At 39.3% G+C, this 15,837-nt stretch overlaps 1 protein-coding gene across 4 annotated transcripts in view; it reads right to left on the bottom strand.

Moving 5' to 3' along the window:
• Positions 1-15,837, bottom strand: part of Lrrc4c (leucine rich repeat containing 4C) — a 1,205,288-nt gene that overhangs the window by 136,044 nt on the left and 1,053,407 nt on the right. For 2 of the 4 annotated variants that reach the window (XM_034496430.2, XM_076929325.1), the window contains exon 1: positions 12,926-14,905. The exons of the other annotated variants lie outside the window; for them this stretch is intronic. The gene's annotated coding sequence lies outside the window, so the exon portion shown is untranslated. Of the gene's footprint in view, positions 1-12,925; positions 14,906-15,837 lie in introns of those variants that run through there. 4 annotated transcript variants of the gene reach the window in all.

Genomic DNA, 15,837 nt, shown 5'->3' with positions numbered 1-15,837 from the left:
TTTAAGACGGGTGACAAAATGGCAATCTTTATTTTTCTACAATAAGAAGAATCTACCTCATATTTGTTGTCTGTCTGAAAATCTTTTGAAGAAGCATAAAAAGTTTGTTTGTTGACCAATTCTAAGCATATCATTGTACCATAGTGTTCTCAGTATGGAATTCAACTACAAAAAGCAACCCCTTGGTTTTTGGTTTTTTGTTTTTCCTCTAAATAAAATGTAAGACTACAATAAGTAATGCTTCCTGTCTTTGAACTTGATAAGCAACCCCTTGCTTTCAGAGGAACTGCTAAACAGATATTCGAATGTAAGTACAATTCCCTCTTCTCAGTCAATGAAGAGTCAAAAAAAAAAAAAAAAAAAAAACTGACATGTTATTTCAAATATCAAACCAGGGAAAGGAAAATGGAGACATCAGGAATAGGGCAGGTGAGTGTCTCCATTCTACGAACTGGCAAATGACATTAAATCAAAGCCGAAAGAAGCATGGCCAATGCAGGTGACCAGAAGTGCGGGTGTTTGAGATTTAAAGAACATTTCCAGTGATCTTTTGTTCTAGCTTTAATTTCCTCATTTTCCAAATAACCTGGCATTTTTTTCCACAAATATGTATCTACTCATAAGGATGAGAGGAACAGTGCAAATGAAACATCAATGTAGATAAAATGGTTCTTAAAAACTGATGGACACAGATGATTTTCAATTCTTGAGATAGATAGTAAGTTTCAGTATGTATGGAAGATGTAACATCACAGATAAGTACCAGCATAACTAACACATCTAGTAAGGTAGAGTATGAGTAAGTCAGAGTATGAAGTCCCAGTGTATAATCCCCTTCTGAACTACTGGATATAATGTAGATATGAATGATGGTTTTTCTCTTCAGTAAACAAAAGGTGATTCTTAAAATTTCCTATATTTACTCTATTGGACCTGTTATTAGTCCTTAATTTTAAGTGAGGTATGTTCTTGACTTTTAATTCTATTCCTTTAAAGCCAGCACTAGTTTGAGTGGGCATACAAGTTGTGCTGTAGGAATTATTTAATATCAATCAAGGGTTTCTAAACCAACCTTTGATCATTCAGTTCCCAGATAAGAGACACAAAACTTTTAAATTTGTGATAAGCCTTATGCATTAGGGCTGGGCAGATATCTACTCTCCATGCTATTATGTCTACTTCTCTACAAATAACCTTGAGATATAACTTGCCATACTCAGCCTGGGAGTTAACTCAATTGAATTTAAGAGCAGCCCATGGATAATACGGCATATTTTTTTTATAAGGGAAAGAGCCTTTTTATTTAAACTAAAGGGGAATTGTTGAACCTTGGTCTGTTGCTATGTACTGTAATGCCAAATACTGCCCATTTTTTGACCCAGGGACCAAAAAATTCTAATATACACCAATACCAGGTGATGCTATGTGACCTTGCACCTTAATTTAAAATTATTGGTTGAATAAAAATGTGGACAGGCTATAGCTGGACAGAACACAGTTAGGTGGAGTTATCAGTTCCCTGGCTTGTGCTCTGAGGAGGACCACGAGGAAAAGAAGTTGGAAAGATGAGAAGAAACCATAGAGTAGGTGGGTTGTGGAAACATGGCCATGAGGGCTGGTCAATTGGAGTTAAGAGCAGCTCAGGCAGAATATAGCAAGTCATATCTTGGGGTTCTTGGTAAGGAAGTAGAACTGAATGATCAAAGATAGGGCACAAACCCCCATTTGTGATTAAATAATTTCTACAACAGGGCTGTGCTAGCCAGTGAATACAGACCTTGAGATATGCCAAGTATGGGGGAAAGCAAAGAGTGCCTTTTGTATCTAATAACACAATGGTCCCTGATGACTTTGTTGGCACAGTCTCCCCATCCTTTCTTTCAGGTGAGTATCTGGAAATATTTGCAGAAAAACACAACAAAACAAACAAACAAGCAAACAGAGAACAAAACAAAACAAAAAACAACCAAACTAAAACAAGACAAGTACAATTCCAAACCCATCCTGGGAAAATTGTATAGGTAGCATCCTCCAATGGCTGCCTTAAAGTCTAAAGTGATTCTTAGAACCTTTCACATTTCTTCTCCATAAATACCTAGGGGATGTGCTATGCCTCATCCCTGGCTGGGCTGAAAGGGCCACAGGAGCCTTACAATGAACAGTAGACAGAGAGTGATGGGACCGAAGCCTTTAATACAGACAGAGCCTCTGTCCCTTCTTGGCTGCTGTGAAGAGCAGCAGGGCTGGACCCAAAGTGATGGCGCTGTGCCGGCAACGCACTTTGGCACATGCCAGGATATGAAAGGCTCTAATGAGACCCATTTCACAATTCACCAGCCACGTGCATTAAGCAGGCAAAGAGACCGTGCTAATATCCTCATGATACATCTGATGGTTTAGGTCTCCAACAGGATAGGGTTGCCTGTGCAGTTCACCTAGCCAGATCTACCCTCACTTCTTGTCCCATGCCAGGACAATAAGCTATGTGAAAGACAGGAGCATTCTTGCTTAAAGAGACAGGATGCATTTCTAACTGCAGATCTGTCTTGGGTATACAGGAACCTTCTAGAGACTTGCAATGCATGCTAATCCCTGCACTAATTCAGAGAGGGGGCTGCTTCATAGTAAAGCCATTGTTCTTTCTAATTGTCAGAGACGGCTGCTCTGCACTTGCCTGGAGCGATCCAATTAACATATCACCACAACACCAACCATTATAATATGTTCTGTGTCCTACCAACAAGGGAAAGCTCCAACCCTGCTTCTATCCACAGCTTCAGTCTAATTGGGTCTTTAATACATAAACAGAAGGGGGGGAACAGGAAAATGGATAGAGTACTATATGCCTGAATTACTTTCTCCCACAAGTGACCCCTTGGGGTAGGGACACGTTTGTTATTAATGGGGGATACGTTGAGAGAAGTGAGGACAGGAGAGAGGACAGAGGAGGCAATGGCTTGAATGAAGGCACGCAGGCACGGATGGCGAAAGGGTGAGCGAAAAAGCCAGCTTGATGCTTTGGGGAATTGAAAACATGTAACTTCTGCTGGAAACGATTGCCATGGCAACATTCAAACAATACAGAGAAAGCCTTCATAGCTCCATTCTTGCCTTCTTAAACACCATTGCATGGATGTTAACTCTTTTCGGGTAGCTTCTGACTTTGAGAGGCACCCCACTCAAGTCCCCTCACAATATGTTCGAATGCTGGTTCTTGTTTAAATGAGTCTCTCCAGAGATTAGACAACTAAGTAAATAACATTCTCTCTATTGCATTATAACAGCAGGTCAGAATTATCTTCTATTTCTCTCTCCTTCCCTCATTTCTTATCCTCTCAACCAAAGATTGTGAAAAACTTGTACCTCTGAAATCTGGCTGCAAACCAAATGAAAACTTATCAGGAGAAAGAATTCTTCATGCTTCCAAAGGTCACAAAACTTTCTTAGAATCTTTGTCTTAATTACTGAAATCTCCACCATCATTACCAAGTCATCATTAAAGAACACATACAAATTTCTTAATTTTACGGTGGGTTCTTGATCTAGTAACCAAAACAACTAATAAATGAACATATGCATTTATAATAGGATCTCAATCAAATGGCTTAGGCCTAACTGCATGTACAGGAATAGATGATGCTAATAATTATGAAAGTATATTAATTGTCCAAAACACATGATCTTACCATTCTAAATCTGTTAACCCTTATGCAAGGCCATCTCCACTTTAATAATGACTTAAACAAAAATAATCTGTTGGCTAATTTTTCCTTTTGCATTTCTTTTTATTACTTGCTCAAGACTGGTGAGATTAAACACATGAGCTACTCTCAAGAAAACAGTCTGGTTCTGGCAGTTTGAAGTTTGGCAATAAGGAATCACAGTATTCACCACTGACTCTTCCAAATAACTCCTCCCTGTCACCTGCCCATTCTCAAATCCTCAGGCATTAACTTGTTAGGTAGTCCTGAAGATGCAGCTGTTTTGGAAGTCCTGGGATTAAAAAAAAAACTCACTGGAAGGACAAAAAGGAAAAGTGAGGTATTCTAAAGACCGTGAAATCAATTTCAATGTGCTTTTATCTACTATGAAAATTATTACTAATCCTAATTTCTAAGTGGAAGATATCTAAAACATTTTTAAAAGATTTAACAAAATATTAATATTCCAAAATAGTCAAGACATTCATTACTAAAGGTTGAAGAATAAAATTTAAACATAACTCAGTTTGATCTTCCCTTTAGCCTTCTCCTAAGTTAGTATAAGCTGGTGGGGTCTTTTTTTTTTTTTTTTTTTTTTTTTTTTTTTCAGAGAAAGGAGAAGGCATTATTTCAAAGCATAAGGTCATAACAACGGGGTTCAGCAAAAGCAGTTCTTGATATACTGTGAAAAGCAGCTTCACTTTGATAGAAAGAAGAACCTCAGTGGTTACACCCTAATTCTCTTTGAAGGAGTTTGTGTACAGGCATTCCTCAGGATTGAAACCCATAATCTTTGTGGTAGGCTTTCCAGAGTGGGAAAGCAAACATTACCCAGCTTTGAATATTGAGCAATGGACAACTTGATTTTGGAGAACAATGCTATCTGTGAGTGATGCCTGTGAGGAGTGTGTCTGGTGAAATCTGCAGTAAGCATACTAATAGCAGCGAGATGAAGTAGAACACTATACTGTGTATGCCTATGCTGAAAACGGCATTCTCGAGGACAGCTACTATCACTATGTCAACAGGAATCATAAATGTACTCAGAAAATTACACAAGCTAAGGCAGCTTTGCTAACTAATCTCTTTGTATCAACTCATTGTCCAAATGTAGAGAGAGTACATTTTAAGAAATGATGATTGAGAAATATATGTTTACTATTATTAAAGCAGAGAAAAATTATAGTAAATTTTATATATAATGCAGATTGGAAACATAGACCACTGGACAAAGATATATGATAGCGATTCTAATGACAAAAGTATTGGTACAATTTTAGCCAACATTAGAGGCCAAATCAAAGGCATATATTAGCTCTTTCCACTTGTTTTATTTATTTATTTATTTATTTATTTATTTATTTATTTATTTTACTTAATTTATTCACATTATATTTTAGTCACATCCCTCTCCCTTTCACTTGTTTATAGGTTCTACTAAAGTAAAATGCTAGTGTCTCGGTAAGTGTTAGATATGAGAGAGGGAATATGATGAGGTCTTTATCTAAATTGAGTGGGTTTATCCCCGTTAGGTAAATACATTGCAACAATGACATGAGCAAGGGGATGTAATAATCAAGATGTTCTTGAGGAGATGAAAGAAAATACTTGTATGTCTAGAAAAGCTTGGTAAGAGTCTAGGAGGATGCAGGTTGTTCTAAGGCTTGACATATGAAGCACATGCTTGGCCAGCACCATGTCTCTGATACAAAGATCAAGTTGGAGCTAGCCAGCTCTCCAGAGGAGTGAACTGTTTAGAAAAGCAGGAATACAAGAGAAGGTATGGCCACACTGGTCAATTGGTCACAGTCAGGAGAAGAGCTTGGAGTTTAGTCTACCAAGATACTCACAGATTATAGAACAAAAGCTGGTTGGCTTTATTTCTTAAAATAATGCTTATAAGAGAATGGATAGCAAACTACACTGAAGAACAGTATATTATTAAACATAATTATGGAATCTAGACTGAGGAAATTTTGTGACAGAAGCTAAGTTTACAACTGAGTTTGGTTATTGCTTGGACAAGAAGGTTAAAGAGGTATTGGAAACTCTAGAAACAGAAGTTACTAGAAGGAAAACAATTCAGCTTCAGTTGTAGAAAGTTTATGAAGCCATCATGAGTTCCAAGGAAATAAGGAAGCAATTGGTCATGCAGATTGACGAGGTCTCTCTACATACTATTATGGCCAAGGAATTGAGTTGGGTGTCTCCAAACAAACTGGGTAAGTAGCTCTCAGAAATACAGAGGAATCCCTAATCAGAAAAGAGAAAGAGGAGAAAGCAAAATGAATAATGAACATTATATGTGAAAAAAAATCCTCAAACCTGGAAAAAACCTTCATGAACTCAGAGATGAGTATGATATCAAACTCAATTGTAATATAATTAAGTCTTGGTAGCTCACATTCATCTGCTTAGCCTGTGTAAAAGATAGAGTTATCTAAAGTCAAAACTTATGAGCATTGATATTATTCCTCACATAATCCTGAGTTTATAGATAATATCATAGGTATTTCAAAAAGCATGTTTCCATAGATATTTTATATGGATTAGTATAATTTTTCCTGAATCTTTCTTGGAAGTGGTCACTTTCTTAAAGACACAGTTGGATATGATTGATGAATGGAAAAAATGCAAGTTATATGACCAAAGTAAGTGGAAGAAAATAATATATTACAATCTCAATTCAAATATTTCCAGTATCATCAGGTTTTATGACTGTGCACTGCCAAGTTTGTTACCAAGACAAGTTTGAATTTACTGATCTTTGATTACTATAAGTGCCTCCTGTTTTCAGACTCACCTTCCAACTACTAAAACGTCTTTGCATTTGCCCTCTTTTTGTTTCTGTTCCATAAGTGGGAGTCAAAGTGAAAAGTTTTATTTTTAACATATTGTCTTGTACTTATTACATGACTCTCAAGTGAAAATTACATTTGCCAGTATTAAATGATATCCAAAACTTCCAAAAATGTGGCTTTTTAAATAACTACAGGAATTTGCCATAAACCTGCAACAAAGTTGAAATAAACGTGTATCTATATCATATAAATTCTTTTTAAAATGGTGTACAAACTTCATTATTATCTTAAAAAACTGATATTTTATAAATATGAAAAGAAAGTATTATCATGAACTTTGATAGGAAACTTGACAAAAAATTTCTATATTTTTATGCTCAGTAGATATAAGATAATACCCTCAATAATATGTTCAATGTTTTGAAAATAACTGTATTTCACAGAACAGACAATGAGCTATTACAGTCCTTTCTGTTTGACTACTGTCCAAGGGTCTATACTGTATATCTTAGTTTTTCTCAACTATAAAGATAAAGAAAAAGGCAACCAGTTTTGCAGTGTAGAAAACTGAGATGTATCAGGTCTAACTGGCAACTTAGGGACAGATAACTAGCAGGTGTTGAAGCAGAAATATAATATTTTTCTATTCTAAAGTCATGATAAGGTATTTGAACATTCTTTTGTTTTTTTTTTTTCTTTTCCATTTCACCATTGTATTTGCCAGGGTAAAATGCCTTCCTGCTTCTTTTTACCTCTTCATTACTAGTTTCCCACTGTCAGACATTATATGCTCTTAATTACCAGCAATCATGAACTCCTAGGTAGTTAGCTATAAACTCAATATCAGGTTCATAGTGCTTGAACTACCATTATTTTAAATGTTATTGAATAGAAGAACCTATAAGAATGAAGAAGCTAGTATGAGGCATGCCAAATATCACCAGCCCACCCATGACAACATCAAAAATAAAAAAAATGTACTGGATCACATAATGTTCAGATTTCTGTATTTCCAATAAATGATAGCCTCTCTCCTCCCTCTCTCTGAGTATCCAGTCAAAACATTCATGAAGAATTTTCATTAACCTTCTGTAGATTCCTAGGAACAATCTTTATTGTGTGTGTGAGTGTGTGTGTCTGTGTGTAGCTGTGTGTGTGTGTGTGTGTGTGCGTTCACAAGGGTATGCATGTATAAAAGTATGTACATGTGTAAATATACTTGAATTCACAAGGAAGTAATCAAATGAAGCACAGTTAGTCATCAAAAGACTGGTTTTCTTTTTCCATGTGGGTGTTCTTAGGTTCTGAGAACCTGACAGTGAAAAATAAAGCCTATTCCATCAAAGAAAGTACCTAGAGCATTGTTTCAGCCACCAGCCCGAATTTTGTCTATCAATTCAATGAATATTGAGTAAAATAATTTTGAACAAAATGAAGAAATCACAGATTCCTGATTTGTCACATGCCATCTAGAGTCTTCTAAGATGTTACTTACAAATCACTTTTTGCTATCTATTAAATAAACCTCTGGCCAACCCAGCCAACATATACATGGACATAGTGTATATTATCCACAATTCACAAAGTAGATTCACAACTTTTGATCACTGTTTCTCTGAGATAACTCCAAGTGTGTATTAAAGCTATATGTTTGGTGGCTAATCCTGTTGCTGCCATAAATAATGTGGCCAGTAGTAGTTTTGGGAGGAACCTGTTAACTTTAGTTTGCAGATTTATAGTCTTTGATTCAGGGAAGTCAAGACAGAAATCATGGTGGGAACCAATCAGAAGGAAATAAAACAGAGACTATGAACGAATCCTGCTTACTGGTTTGGTACCTATGGCTCAGCCTACTTTCTCATACAACCCTTGACTATATGTGTTCAAGGATAGTACCTACCACAGTAGGCTGTAATCTTACACATCAACAAACAATCAGGAAAACCTCTCACCCCCTAGCCACAGACCAATCTAATCAGGTAACTCCTCAACTGAGGATCAGGAATACCAGATGACTGCAGTTTGTGTCAAGATGCCATAATCAACACCAAATTTAATCCTGTCTGCATTACCAAAGTGAATTGTAGTCAAGATCGTTCCCTCAACAACAACAACAACAACAACAAAAACCATTTTACTCTTGTTTCAAAACCACACATTACCTGACATAAACCAGGGATGATTGATTTAAATGTAGAATTATGGAATACTTAAAGTATGTACATGACACAAAGAAATCTGATTCAATTTTTCTGCTACCCAGTTTCATGTAGTTATCTCTAATTTACAGATAAGGATATTGGTTAAAATAGGCTAAATGGTTTGTATAATTAATGTGTACCAGTGAAGTTATTTGAGTTCACTTTGAACACAAGCACCTGAGTTCTATGTGATTTCTTTACTATTTTTAGAAAACACACACACAAAAATAAGATGAACCAAATGAAGAGCATTTCCATATTAAATTTTCACTTATTAATGGAAAGTGAGATTGATAAACTGTAGGAGGCCTTTCCAAAACCTTCCAGATTTTAAAATGTTTTCACAAGTTCAGGAATCAAAACCCAATAAGCTATACACCAAGCTGACAGGATTATTATAAACCGTTTGCAAATAATATGCAGATGTCATCAGTCACTGTGACTAAAAGGTAGACTTTTTGTTATTATTAAAGGGAAGAGAGTTGTTCGGAGTCCACTGAGCACATGGTCAGAGTACAGGACTACTATGGTAGACAAATAACAAATCATGATGAAGACCCACTGCTTAGACCACTGGAAAATTAATGTTCTGTTTCACACACTGTTATTAAGACTTAAATATAGCTGTTCCTTCATCTTCCCCCATACTCAGATTGAGCCTATACATCAGACTAGAAAGCCCTCCCATCCAGGGAGTGAAATTTAGGTCCTTAGAAGCTGTAATAGAATGATACACTATCTCATTTAAATTATATATTTGTAAAGACATCTGTTTTTATTTGTGCATTACAGACCAAGATGATCGCATATGTAACCAAAGGACACCTTAAAGTCCAAGGTTAGTAGATAACATGATAGGTACAGTTACACCATTCTTTCACTGTGCCTAAATTATCTTTTAAGTATTTTTCACTCATATTTCTTTATTCCAAACAGCATTAAATATATAATATATCTAATACAATATATTTTAAACAACCCATTCTGGTAAGGCCTTGGAAGGAAAACCTTACAAGGAATTTAAGCTCAGCCCCATGGTCATTGTGCTCAAGTGTAACCAACAGACCCTTAATTTGTCACACTTCATTCATCCTCAGGAAGTGGATACACATGAATTAACTCAAGAATAACCATGACAGACAGACAGACTGCCTGAGAGAGACTATTGTGCTGAGGTCTTACAGTACATCACTTATCATTTACAAAACAACATCTAATTTATCAGCAAATTAGATGTTACTCTCAACCCACAAGCAAAAGAGAAAAGACGAGGGACAGGAAAATTTAAAAGAAGATGTTGCTCAAAGGATGCAGGTATTAGATTACAGGAGGAAGAAATTTGAAATAACTTTTAAAACTAGTACAAAGCTATAGCTTTCTGGGTCCGGGGTCCCCAGCAGACTATGGTATATACATATACCTACGTATCACAAATACACTGAGTGGCCAACTTGAGCTGAAGCAGTTATTAGGTAGGAATTCAACTCAACCATAACCAGGATTTTTTTCCTATCTCATGATAAAATTGTGTATATTGTTGAGCCAAGCAATTGCCAAGCCAAAGAAGGTGATCCCCAAACTTAGCCTGGGTGCCTAAGTATAAAGCTAGCACAGGGATTCACCTTACAAAGAACTCCTTCAAACACCTTATCAGTTCAGGGCGAAGGAGCTTCGTTCTGGCAGAGATTATTTCTTTTTCTTATCTTCCTTTCCTCCCCTTGGCAACATCTACCTATTTGTGTAAGAAGGGAGGGGGATAAAAAAGCCTTGGCAATGTTGAACAGAAAAATGTTGTTTGTGGTCTGATGGGACGAGTGCTCAGTATTGAGAAAATTTTTATGGAAAACAAAGATGATTAGATCGAAATCTCCTGATTACCAGACACAACATACTTGCAGGGCAGGTTTTCCAGACAAATCCTAAACTTGAACTACAAAGTAAGGAAAATGTCAAGACATTTTTTCTCTTCCTATGTCTGTGTCTGTTGCACTAAGTTGCAGCTGATCAACAACTTTGTATAACTTGACTCCTCACATGACAGAATGGTGAATTAGCAGCAATAACCATGCAAATCATAGCAGACTAGCAGACACACACACACACACACACACAGACACACACACACGAGAGAGACAGAGACAGAGAGAGAGAGACAGAGAGACAGAGAGACAGAGACAGACAGACAGACAGAGAGACAGAGACAGACAGACAGACAGACAGACAGACAGACAGACAGAGGTGGAATATGTAGAAGCTTCCATAGAGTTCTGAAAAAGAAAAATTTGCACTTGTGTTTTCATAAGTTGGGAAATTCCTACAGAATCTGGGTTTCCCAACAGGAAACATGTGCCTAGAAAAATAAATTATCGAAGTGGTTGGCTGTAGGCTACCTTAGTTAAGGAATAACAAGAAAGATAAGAACAGATGATGGGAGCCAAAGAACAGACTTGGATGCTGTTAGCAGGGTGTTTCTGGTTTCTATTATCACCTCTCTAATATAAATCTAACTCCACAGATCCTTAATGACTCTCTAGAGTCTACCACTCACAGCAGTGAACGTGCCCAGCACTAACAGGGTACTCAGGAGGCAGCTGCCATCCATCTCCTTTGGGATATTCTCAGACTTGTGGATCTTCTGGGATTTAAATATTTTAAAGCCAGAGTTTTGTGCACCATGAAACAGGCAGGGGGAGGGTAAGAGGGTAAGAGGGAAAAGAGAGGAGAGAAGAGGAGAGGAGAGGAGAGGAGAGGAGAGGAGAGGAGAGGAGAGGAGAGGAGAGGAGAGGAGAGGAGAGGAGAGGAGAGGAGAGGAGAGGAGAGGAGAGGAGAGGAGCGGGAGAAGGATGTTGGCACTTATGAAGCTGGATGTCTACACTGACAGAAGTTTACTTTATCATTTCTAGATCACTGTGCCTTTCTCTCCCGAATTAAAAAAAAAAAAAAAAAAAAAAAAAATGGCAGCTGTGATCTTCCTATATGAGCCAGATTCCTTCCTAGTTTGGATTCAGAACTTGTCTGCTTTTCTGAGGCTTGTGTGAGTCGCCTGTCTCAGACTTGTTTGGTCATTAACCAAGGAATTATGATTTCTCTCTTAGCCTCAGTTTCCTCTTTCGTTAGCTTGTAATGTGTGATCTAGCTCTAAAGTTACCTGCGTTCACGATTCTAATAGAAGCTCCCAGAGAGGAATATAGAGGGGTGTCAGGGGTGGGGGTGAAGGCATTCTGTACAGCAGACAAGCTCCCAGACTCTGACAGAGGTGAGGGATGGGAAGGTGATCCTGTAATCACTCACAACATTCTCTTTTACTTAATTATTATTTATTTTTGTTTGTTGGTTTGTTTGTTTTCATTGCCTTCTTTCTTTCAAAGCAAACTTGGCCCACGGTAAGCTTTGGTACTCAACATACAAATCTCTCCTTTGGCCTTCCTTTCTAAGTTACTACAGAATGGTAGATGTCTGCCTTTTTCTCAAGAGCTGTGTCTTAGTGGTGTTTGGAGGGTTCCTAGTAAAGCCCATGCTAAACACTCACGTCCTCTACAATCTGCGTGCTACTTCTCTGAAAACCAAGGCAGTCTGAAGTTACAAGGGGTGGGGTGAATGGGTCCTCCTCGGTTCAGTCATAGTTTCATCACTGAAGCCCCCAGGGATGCAAAGACCACATTTAGACCAGGGAGTGCAGGAAGCGCTCTACCACTTCCTCTGCCACGCCATTCCCTCTTGCCCATTAGCCAGAGCCATCCTTCACCTGCTCAAGTATCATAGTTTTGTGTTAACACATTCTGTTGATCTGCAGTGTCAGGTTGGATAATGAAATTTGAATTGGGCCCCTTCGATTTCCAATAGCCAACATTTGTGCTTCTAACTCTGGGGTTTCCTGGTAACTTAAATGCATTCTAGAGTGTCAATCACTTGCATCCGCACCCCACACTGCAGCAGCATTCATGGAGAGATTTTTTTTTTTTCTCCTTCTTCTCCATACTGAACATTTGCAAAGGCATTTGCGTAGAATGCAGACAACCTGCATCATTAGAGCAGTCCAGCTTATCAGTGAGCACAGCTTGATGGAGCAACTGCGTGGGCCACCCTGTCCCTCATTTTCTTGTTCCCAATAGCCGGGTCCTTGAAAACCACAGTGATGGGGGAGGGGGAGGGAAAGAGAACCAGAACACTAAATTAATGAACATTTTCTTCCCTGAGAAATAAGAAAATTAGGATCACTCACTGTATTTCAGCACAGCTACATCCCGAGGGAAATCCAGGTGGTTAAGAACAAGAAACAATGCATGGTCTTGACACCAAAAGAAAACGAGAAAGAAAGAAAAAAAAAGGAGGTTGGTGAAGAAAAAAAATCCAACTGCAATTATCCTTCAATTTTAGTCAACACGGGCACCGATCCAAGAGTCCTCTGCTGATTTCTTTCCCAATCAATGCTTCGTTCTTCCACGGTCAACTTTTCGTCAGTGGAATTTCTTTGCAGATGTATTATTAATTTCCTCTCCTCTTGTGGGAAATTCCAAAAGAAAAAAATATATATGTATCAGGTCTTTACTTTTCTAAAAAAAAAGCCCCAAACTTTTCATTCCAAAAATATCTCCTTGGCGTACTTTCTCTTTTATAGAGAAAAATGAGCACACTTTTTCTTTGTGGATCCTCAGTTCTCCATTTCCAAACATCCTTGGGGGAGGGGGACAGCTATTTTATGATTATTTATGTCAGAACACACCAAACCCCGCAGGTCTGACATCAGCTTATTTCATTTTCCCCCCAATGCTCCCCGTGTGGCCATATACACATTTATGTTACGATCCAGGTCTCACAAGAAAAAGCTTCATTCTTTCTCCTCTCTGGCACCATCAGCTTATCCTCTGCGTTCTGCTCCGAGAGAGAGCTGCGTCCCGTATCCTTCATTTTAGCAAGGCACCCAACAGCCACCTCCTCCGGGGGTGGGGGGAGGAAAGAAAAAGAAAAGGAAAAAAAGAAAGAAAAAAAAGAAAGAAAGAAAGAAAAAAAGAACAAAAAGTCTTTTCTTTACATCCTCGATTCCTTTCCCCAGTTTTCCTGTCGGAGAATTTAGGGATCAACTGCCCCCACCGGCTACCCTTCCGGCCGGCCCCTTCGTCAAAGATCTGATTAGATTTCTCATCACAACCCAGTGCGCAATTGGATTTTTGATTTCAGCCACCCAGCCACCTTCCCTCTCGCCTCTCCAAACTCCCTGTTAGATCCCGTCGCCTTCCCTCCACCGCCTCTGCGATTTCATAATCTCACGTTAAATGGAGTGCGGGGGGCAGGGGCGGGGGAGGGGGCGGAGGTAGAGGAGGAAAATTTCAAGGCTCCGTCAGCTGTCAAGAACAATCCCGTTCCGCCCCCGGTCAGCTACTTTTTTTTTTTTTTTTAAGGCTCAGGGTGGCTTTCACTGGGTCCCCTCCCCCACCCCCAGCACTAGGTACAGGTCCTCCAGGTATAGCTGAACTCGGCTATCAGAGCAGGGATCACCGGAGAGACGCTTGATGCGGTCCCTCGCCAGCGGCCCGTGCCAGCACCGGTGTCCCCTTCTCCATCATCCGGCCGTAGATCTTGAGTCCCCAAGGTTGTGGAAGTTAAGGCTAGGCTTTTATTTCAAGCAGGGAGAGCAAAGTGACGGGGCTGACGTGGTGTTGGGTAATTTTAAAAAGAAAAAATATATAATAAATATATATTTAAAGGAAAAAAAGGGGGAGTAACGAAACGGGAATGAAGAGGGTTAAAAAAAATCTCTAATCACTGGCTCCTCTCATCCTTCTGGAATGAAACTGCAGCTTTGATCTCATTTCCAGCTGCGTTGGGGACGGTCTGGAGCCACAAGTTGGTTCCTCTGTGCGCAGCCGTTTCCGACGCCCGCTGGTCCTCCTGGAGGAGACGCGTCCTCCGGCGCGCAGCTGCTCCGCGCCGGTCTCAGTGCCATAGTCCCGGCTCGCGATTCCCAGTGCCGCGGAAACCCGGATCCCCTTCCATCCACTTCGCCGTGAACTCTCTCCCTCTCCTCTCTTCCCAAATAAATGAATGCGCTCTCTGAACGGTTGGCAGCGTCTGCCAGTCTAGACTTTCCACCAATCCCAGGTCCTGTTACTTAGGGTCCTGACTCGCCAAAGCGTTCCAGGACTGCAGTCCCTTCCTCTCCTCTGGCCCTCTTTCTTGCCCCTTTCCTTTTCCCCTTCTCCGCTAGAGATCAGTAAAATACAATTACCCAATTACCTCCCATCATCTTAGCAGTGATTGGTCAATTGCATTAACACTTGAAGTCAGGGAAGAGGGAAAAGGAACCACTGAGGTGTGACACTGCTGCCACCTGGAGGGGAGAGCCGGGAAAACGCCGTTTTAAAGCAGCCCCTCGCCGTTGGAGGCTTGTAATCAGAAAAGCAATTCAGGCTGTGTGGGAGTTGTCAATTTTATTTTTATTTTTTTAAAGCTTGCCGGTTTTCATCCCGAAAGCCAAGAGTTTTAAGGTACAAAAGAAAAGATATTGAAATCAATTCAGCACTTGATTCCAAATTAACAACAAACGCGAAGCTTTTGCTTTTAGATTGATGATAGGAGACTCTCTGGGAAGTCCAGCAGGCTGATCCCAAGGTAGAGATTAAGACTTCTCTCCTTTGGAGAATTGGTTTTTTTTCAGTAGGAATCGGGGTAGCTCAGGAGCTGGTAGGGAGGGAAAGCGTAGGGAGCAGGGTAATCTCTCCAGGAGGAAACAGTGTAAAGGCTAGATAGGAGCCTTCAGTCTATGCAGTGTTGCAGTAAATTGGCCTGTTCAGTTTGTACAAGACATTCGGGACAGCTTGACAACTCAATTCCAGCATCCCTTGCTCCTGAATGTGGGCTTTTCCATCAACTAGTGTTAGAAGAGCACTTGGCAAATTTCAACTCCACTGTCTTTCCTAAGAAGTAGGGACACGGACCAGAGAACAATGATGTAAAAAGTTACATATTTTGTCATTTTTCTCTGCTATATAATTATCACAAAGGTCTTTACCTTAGCTACAGTCACTCATTTTATGTCAGCCAAGCATGCTATTTGAGGTATGAGGCCAAAAGAAATTTAAAATGCTGATTCTAAATATTAGCGATCATGCCTGTTGAAGCTGAAAGTAGATAATG

This window comes from Arvicanthis niloticus, chromosome 2 (assembly GCF_011762505.2).
Source record: "Arvicanthis niloticus isolate mArvNil1 chromosome 2, mArvNil1.pat.X, whole genome shotgun sequence".
Taxonomy (NCBI): Eukaryota; Metazoa; Chordata; class Mammalia; order Rodentia; family Muridae; genus Arvicanthis; species Arvicanthis niloticus.
Note: the sequence above shows the minus strand (reverse complement) of the source record. Positions and strands in the feature narration are given on the sequence as shown.